This window comes from Agelaius phoeniceus, chromosome Z (genome assembly GCF_051311805.1).
Source record: "Agelaius phoeniceus isolate bAgePho1 chromosome Z, bAgePho1.hap1, whole genome shotgun sequence".
Taxonomy (NCBI): domain Eukaryota; kingdom Metazoa; phylum Chordata; class Aves; order Passeriformes; family Icteridae; genus Agelaius; species Agelaius phoeniceus.
The window spans coordinates 82,903,493-82,911,815 of NC_135303.1; positions in this window are offsets into that span (position 1 = coordinate 82,903,493).

Sequence of the window (8,323 nt, forward strand, 5' to 3'; positions counted from 1 at the left end):
GTTAGAACACCACAAAATACCAGAAAATAACTTGCATTTAGTATTAGATATTAAAGGCACATATGGTTTGTGCAGGAGTTAATGTCCGTACCCCAGATGGGCTGAGTCCTGTCCTGGGCTCCCAGAGGTAGGGAGGTGCTTGTGCACTTTTGACTTCATGGATATGGTTTTAGGGAGACAAGAACGTGGGAAATCTGGGCTACAGCCTTGGTGCTGAAAGGCAGTGAATTGATTAGGATCCATCTGTGATGTTTCAGTTACATTTCTGCATTCAAGCACAGTAAAATAAAAAGGGTGAAGAGGAGGATGGTGACTAAAAGGGCACTGCATCTTTTTGACCTAGTAAGTTACATAAATTCTGCAGATATCCACTGCTGCACTGGATTTCCTGCTACACTTTGCATGGATCCAGAACTCAGGTTACCTTTAGTACGTTTTGTCTCTGCTATTTAACAAGAGCTTTCCCCTTGCAGACTACAGGAAACCTGCAGCAAAGGAAATGTTCAGCTCACTACTTTTTGTAGCATCACAGAAGAGGCTTGTCACAACTCAGATTTTGCCCATCTGCTTTCTTAAAAGGGTGCATGCAAGTATTCAGAATTACTTGTCTTGTAAAGTAAACCAGTTCCTGGGTTGGCAGCTGTCACCAGTGCCTTCTACCCCGTTTCAGCTGTGGTAGGGGATGCCTGGCAGCTCTGATGGGCAGCACTGGGGGCTGTGGACATCCCACATCCAGAGGCCACAAAACTGGCAAGAGATTTCCCCTCCAATTATTTTGATTTGTGATTTTCAGAGCAGGAACTGACCACAGGTTTTCAAGAAGACACTTTGATTCCACCAGAAAACTACTGCCTATAGGCCCAGACTCCCCACCAGTCTTTGAAGATTGCAGAAGTCAAAATAATGCCTTTGGCTCCTGACAATCTTTATGCAACAAAACACCAACAGTCCTGGTGCTACTAGTATCTCCTGCCTCCCAACATGTTGAATTTTTGTGTCTCCTTGGCTTTCTACAATGATTGGGATCTGTAAAGCACAAAATTCTCCAGGGGGAATTCAGTTCTACACCTCTATTTCAAAGATAGTGGTGGGAAAGAATCAGTGGTTTGGTTTTTATTTACTTTAGTTGTTTATTATTTATTTACACATGGATTTACAAGGAAATAGTACTCTTGTATACTTGACTAGATGAGTCTTTAGTGAGGTTAGTGGAGCAGCTGGAAAAGCTGAGATAAGCCATATGCTGTTTCCTGTAGGTGTCTGTTTTTAACCTCGTTTTGTAGCAGCTTGAAGAATCCAGCAGGTGGGTCTTACCAAAATAAATACTTAGAAACTGTCTGTAGTAGCACTAAGCAGTGCTTTTGCTGAACAGTAACATTAGAGAACACTAACATTAAACTGAACAAACAGAATTATTTTTAAAATGCTGCTATTACAGAATAGTCACTTGATGACTTCTTGTTGAGACAAAAACTCATTTTTATGAGAATCTCTCTTTGAGGGGGTCAGGACTGCTTAGGTATAAATGGAAGAGATAAGAAGTGGGTTCTGCCTCTTTCTTCCCTGCTTCTGCCCTTAGCTGGGTCTAAGAATAACAGGGCAGTGCATAAGCATTGCTACAGATAATTGCTAGGGCTCCTCCAGGCAGAGAGTGTTGGAGAGGGATGCAGTCGGGTGCCCCACACAGCTCTGATTTCCGTGGAGTAAAAGACTCTCACAGAAGTGAGAAGTGGGTTTGAATGTCCACCACGAATGTGAACGTCAGTCTGTGTAAGTACTCTGGAGGAACGCATGCAGGAGAGTCTAGAAAGAGCTGCATTGCCCAGGAAAAACTTCCCTTTTGTAATACCATTGAAATTCTGAGCAGAGAGACAATGGGAATTTCATTCCCACTTTCACCCCCTCTGCATCAGCGTTTGAGGTGGGGTAGTGGGTGGGGGGCTGTGTCTGTGTGTGGAGTAAAACTCTCAATGGAAAACTGAACAGCCTTCTACCCCTTCCAATTCAGATGGAGTTGACCAAAAAGGAGCAAGTGAGCAGAAAGCTGGAGGTCTGAGATAAGAAATCTGCCTGAACATATGTTTGGATTTTACCCCATAAAAGCCAGTGGAGTGCAGAATTGGGTTTGCAACGTAAGGGACAGGTGGAACACAACTCCAACTAATTAGGCACTTGAACCCCTAATCAACCAGAAAGAGACTTAATCCATGGAACAGAAAGCAGCTAATAAGCCCTAAGTTATGTCCAGGTGTTGGAAAGATAAATTACTTGTTGGCAGAATTGCCTTGTTAAGCTTCAGTGATCTCATACCTAGAGGCAGGTTAACAAAATTAGGGAAGAAGGATAGTATGTAGACACAACCATGCAGAACTTTAAAGCCACAAGGACATATGGCAGAACTCCCAAAATAGGGAGGAAACTAATAAGGCCAACTCAGCAACTGTGCTGAAACTGGCTGCCAGTGGGTAAAAGGAATTCCAGCCGGGAGAAATCATGACAGAGTGACTCATAGCCCACCATATCAAAAGAAGATGAAGAGTGAGGGTTGCAGACTAATGAGCATAAGAACTGAGAGAATCATTAACTGATAGAAGATAGAATACTGATTAATAAGAGAACAATGTCTTTTGTAGCCCACTAACATTAATGGCTATGTTTGCTAATGTTGAGGGATACGTCTGGTGCAGGCAGCTGTGTTTGCAAGCTGAATTTGCAGCAGGTTGAGCTCTGGGTGGGAGCCCAGGGAGAGACAAGAGGCTGTGAACTGCCAGCCCTGTGATTGATTTACAGAGGGCACAAAGCCCGCTGAAACCAGCCAGGGTGAGCGGGGAGACACAGCAGGGGCTGGCAATTGCAGACATTTTGGATAACAAAAGAGATGAACACGGGTGATGCCAGCTAGGTGTATAGACACAGAGAGGGTGGCATGTGCCAACTGGAGAGGAAGAGCTACACTTGCACCTGGGTAGACAGTGAGGGTGTAAAATTCCCCAAGGTTCCTTTTTTGTGGTCCCTCCTCAGAGGTATTGAGCTGTTTCTGTGTGCCGTGAATAAATGGCTTTGTGAGAAACAACTGCTCACTTTGAAAATTTGAAAAGGTTTATTAAACCTTAACAAAAATACAACAAGGGACTACGTAAGGAAAAAGCTGCAGTGCTGGGAAGTGCCCTCGTGGATACCATATGGCCAGTTCATCTTCAAGATGGATGCTCAGTCTTTTATACCCCTGGGGATGCCCTGGCCCCTTCCAAAGTCTGCCAGTCAGCTCTTCTGTGTCATTTATCACTGCAGACTGCTTGCTTGTAACTTCATTAGAGATCAGGTGTTGCCATGCTGCACTCCCTAAGCAACCCCCTGAGCTTTTCCCTTCCCAACTGCCCCATACAAGGGGCACACGTGCAGCCTTCTTTATACCTGTCCTAGACAGCCCCAGCAGTCTGATGGCAACCATAGGGGAAAGGGGAAAAGGGAAAGGAGGGAAAGGGGAACTGTGGGAAGAACAGAGGACATCTGAACTACAATAACATAACTATATATCACTAAAGCTTTTATTAATATTCACACAATAGTTGTTGTAATATATGGTAGGGATAATTCATGCTATTAATGTATGGTGTAAAATATTGTGAAATCCAAACCATGTCTTTTGACTGTCCTGGCTGGGAGCAGCTGTCTTATTCAGATTCAACTAGTTCCCGGACACACGTTAAGATAGCCATCGACGCTTTAATGTAAGAATAGAAGCTTCCAGGGCGATAATCAGTGGTTCCCTGAGTTGTTGAAAGTAACAGCTAGAACCGGAAGGAACAGCGGAAGGAACACCTAGGACTGGAAGTAATACCTAGAACCGGAAGGATCACCTATGACTGGAAGAAACAGCGGAAAAAAACACCTAGGACTGGAAGGAACATCTAGGACTGGAAGGAACACCTAGAACTTGAAGAAACAGCAGAAGGACACCTAGGATCGGAAAGAACACCTAAAACCAGAAGGGACACCTAGAACCGTAAGAAAGACCAAGACTCCTGCACCCATTCTGGAGTTTTTCCAGAAGCGTGGCGCTTCTCCACAGCAGGTAAGCAGCCTGGGGCTGGGGCTGAAGCCTCCCAGGATCACGTGGCCCCTCAAGCTACAGCTGCTGGGCCCCCTCAACCTTTGAGGCCATCACAGTGGGGTGGGAAGGCAAGCACTTCTTGGGGGAAGCTGGGGAAGTTGCTCCCTTGGACAGCACTCCAAGGCTTCCCCATGCTGCCTCCTCCTCCACGATTATCGCCTTGCCAATGGCATCTATCAAGATAGTCAACAGCACCACCCTGGTACATCTGAGTACACGGCTTCTCCAGAGCCAATTGATACCAATGGCACACTTGGACGCGGCTTTTGTCCACCTCTGCACACGGAAAGCAACAGTGATGCATGTGAAGAGACACAAAGAAAATTTGGTCATCTTTGCTTCGGGCAGAATAAACTGTATAAAACCTCGCTGTGCAAAGCCACGAGCATGAGCTGGGGAGACTCTGACACTCAGGAGGTCAGATCTGTGTTCACCTGGCGCCAATCCCGGGCTTGACGCTGTCTTTTTGGCTGTGGTGGTTTCGAAGACCAAACTTTGGTCTCGCAGACAAATTAATAAATCTGCTAAAATTTTGATAATTTTGGCTCAGGATTTGATCATTTATAACAGAATTGCGAGAGCAAATCATCTCATTATCCATGTATAACAGCTTTGTGGAACGAGACATCTGAGACTCTTTCATGGGAAACCTGGGGTGGAGCCAGCGAGGTAACCTGGTCTGACTGCGAGGGGAGTGTTTGGGGCATCAGCTGCGGCTCTGGAGCCGCCCGCTGTGAAGGAGATTCAGTCCCACCTGTGAAAGTCTGGCACTGGGAGTGTGACTGCCAGAGAGGCTCAACAATGGCCAGACTGGGGAGTTTCCTTAACACCAGAGTGTATAAATAGTAAAAAGTTTTGAGAGTTGGTGTGCTTGATTTGCGGAACACCACTAAGCACCCAGGCTTGTGCCACTGGAATAAATAATTATCTTTGAGTGTGTAATTAGTTGCTTGTTGCACACCAGGAAACAAATCTGATTTTTTCTGGACAACAAGCTGGCCAAACACGTTTATTCTCCTAATAAACTAACTACCAGCATGGGACAGGTTCTGGAGGACCTGGGGTATATCCAGGCTGCAATTGCGAGCCGTCACTCTCCAGAGCTGACCAGAAAAGCTCCCAGAAAAGTTGTCAGAGACGCATGGGCAGCACAGAGCTCACACCTCCTCTTCCTCCATGCTGCAACCCAGCCTGGGTGATCCCGGTCGGCTTTAATTATGCAGATATTCGCAAGGGTTTTAATTATGCAGATATTCGCAAGGGAACGCGGTGCCAGACACCCCCGGCCAAAGCATCTGCAGAGGAAACTCTGCTGACCTGCCCCTCCCGGTCGCTGGACGGGGACACGAATTCTTCATGTGGCAGCAAGGGCAGGAATTTAAAGTCACTCTGAAACCCACACGGCCCCCCTCAGGCAGCGCAGGGCTCCGCACACGTGCAGGGGGCAATGCAGAAGCGGCACAACCAGGGGAGCACCTGCCCTCCCACCGCGACCTTCCTGCAGGCGCCTGGCTCTGGAATGCCTCACACGTACGTGTGCACCAGCTCTGCAACATCTGTCCAGCTGTGCTCACATCCAGATGTGGCACCACCAACTGCTGAACGCTGCGCCGCTTTTTTTGGGGCCTGCACTTTGAACAGCAAGAATCCAGACAATCTGCTTCTAAGAATGGGGCAGTGCAGACCTTTGTGCTTTGAGTTGTCACTCCCGACAGTTTTCCAGCTGTCAGGGAGGCTCTGAGGGGAAGGAATGCCAGGTTGCTTTCTCAGGAATGTTTTGAGTTTTTTTCTTCTTGTCTGGAAAATGCAGTTTAATCCAGCAACCCCCTTGCTCCCCACACTCTTTGGGGGATGACTCCTGGTGGGCAGTAGATGTTTACAGAGAAGCAAATGCATGCAAACATTTTTGGACAGGGCTTCTGAATGTGCAGCATGTGGGGACTGCTGCTGCTCTACAACCAGGAATACAGGAAGAGTGCTGTGGGCCCGAGCCCAGCCATCACTAAGGAGCATTTTGGCTGATCCCAAAGGGAAAGGTGACTACAGCGGAGCAACAGCTTCCCATACAGGCACAGTGGTGTTTTGATGCAGGCACTGTCAGTCTCCTGAGGGTACTAGCAGAGTGCCAGCTGCAGCGTCCTCCCCAGGCAGGGTTAACAGCAGCCCAGCCAGGCAGGCAGGAGCAGACAGACGGACACCCGTGGGCTCCAGCCCTGAGCCCCTTGCAGGAGATGATGTCACTGAGATGTGCCTGTTTCCAATCTCCAGCTGCTGGTAGGAGGCCCCATTACCAACTGTCTGAGCATTTCAGGCTGTTGGAAAATGTACAAAGAGGGCCAACACTGCGAATCTGGACAGATCAGCATGCAAGCAGGCTTTTAAAATAGACTGAAAGCCCGATGATTGCATTAACCTGTGTTAAACTCATCAATTAAGAGTCTGTCAGGGCAGCCAAAGGTTTGGAAATACCTACAAATGCATTGCCCTAAAATGCCCCAGGAGCTAAGGGTGGTACCACAAAACAGACCCTCCCAAAGCCACCTGTAGGACTGGGGACTGGCATCAGCAGGGCTAAAAGCAAGCTGATTATTGCTGCTTGTGTAACAGCAAAAAATGGTCATCAGAGGAGTCATGTGTTAGTGACAGTCCATGCAGTCCATGCAGTCTGCCACCACTGTGTCTGATGTGACAGAGGCTGTCATTTCTCCAAGAAGACTTTTTGTCACACAGTACTGAAGTCTGGGGACTCTAATTAACAGTTGTTGGGCAAGGCACATCACATTCTTGCCAGCAGCAGGCTTGACTGGTAGATCTGTTCTGTAGTTACAGAAATTTTAACTCAAGCTTCCTCAAATTAGTAGACACTAAATCACTGATTTTTATTCAGCTCCAATTTACCGCTGTAATTCTAAGACAGGGGTTTAAAGAAAATGACTGTTGAGGAGAGTGAGTTTGTTACTGCCTGAGAAGAACACAGATATAAAACCAAAACAAAATATGGTTCTAGTCTGTGTTTAGTGTCTCTGTTACTTATGTTCAAAAGGATCATGAAGGATCCAAAGAGAGAAGGAGGCAGGGATGAAGAAAAGCATTTGAAACTTGACTTCTGTGAAATTCTCTGCTGAGAACTGGGGAGTGCCACAAGCACACACAACGACCCATAGCTGCAGAACCAAGTGGTGTTATAGATGAAGGTTTCAAGGTACTCAAATTCTTGTACTGTGCTTTGACATTAAATTCAGGAGTTTTAGTACTCTCTGTGGCAGACCAAAACCACAGTTAATAGGTGATTTAGATCACTGAACTGTCCTAAAAGTCTTGCACCAATTTATTTTTGCTTGAAAAAATTTGCTGTGTTACAGCTGTGCCTGTGGAATATGCGCTGGGGTACATCACATCTGTCTATGCTACTCTGAAACCTCCACACCTACCCCCCCAGAGCTTTTCCACACAGTTTCCCAACAGGCACAGCTGCTCTGCAGCCTGGGTCCCAAGCAGCAGACTGAGGCCCTGACCCCCAGACATCCAAAGCCACAGGAGGCTGCCTGTGCTCCAGGACCTCCCCTGCACTGACCACATCACCTGAGACAGTGATTCTTGCCTGCAGCACTTGGGCCTCTGCCACATTTGAGAGCACATTGCCTCTGCCTTCTGTGTCTGCTTCTTGCTCAGATGAGGGCTGGCACTGGTGTGAAGAAAGCCCCAGGATGCTTTGGTGTGGCTGACCCAAGCAAGAGCCTCCCTGCGGAAGGTCAGACAGGCAAAGGGCCCATGAGCCCCCTGTTCTAGTGCCATGAGTCAGCTCTCCTCCCATGTGGTATTCCAGCCTCTTGGCATATCCTCCTGCACACCCCAGGCTGGTACCCCACTCTGCCGGACCCCTCCAGAGAGCAGATTTGTGGTGCAGACACTATGTAGATACTGCAGCAGTGGTTTGTGTAGCTCTGAATCACCCAGCACTGAAATCACACCCCACCTACCTCTTCCCCCAGCCAGCTATTCTTGGGCAAACTCACAGAACATGAAGTGGGCTTTAACAGTTCCATATAGTGAAATGGCATTTGCCAAGGGATTTCTTGCCAGCTTCTCCACTGGCCCTTTCTTGGCTGCTTCTCCTGGGGCCCTGTGTGTGATTTGCTGCAGCACAGAGCAGCGTGGTCTTCCCTGGGCTTTTGCTGTCTTATGCTGACACACAGCACATCACATCCC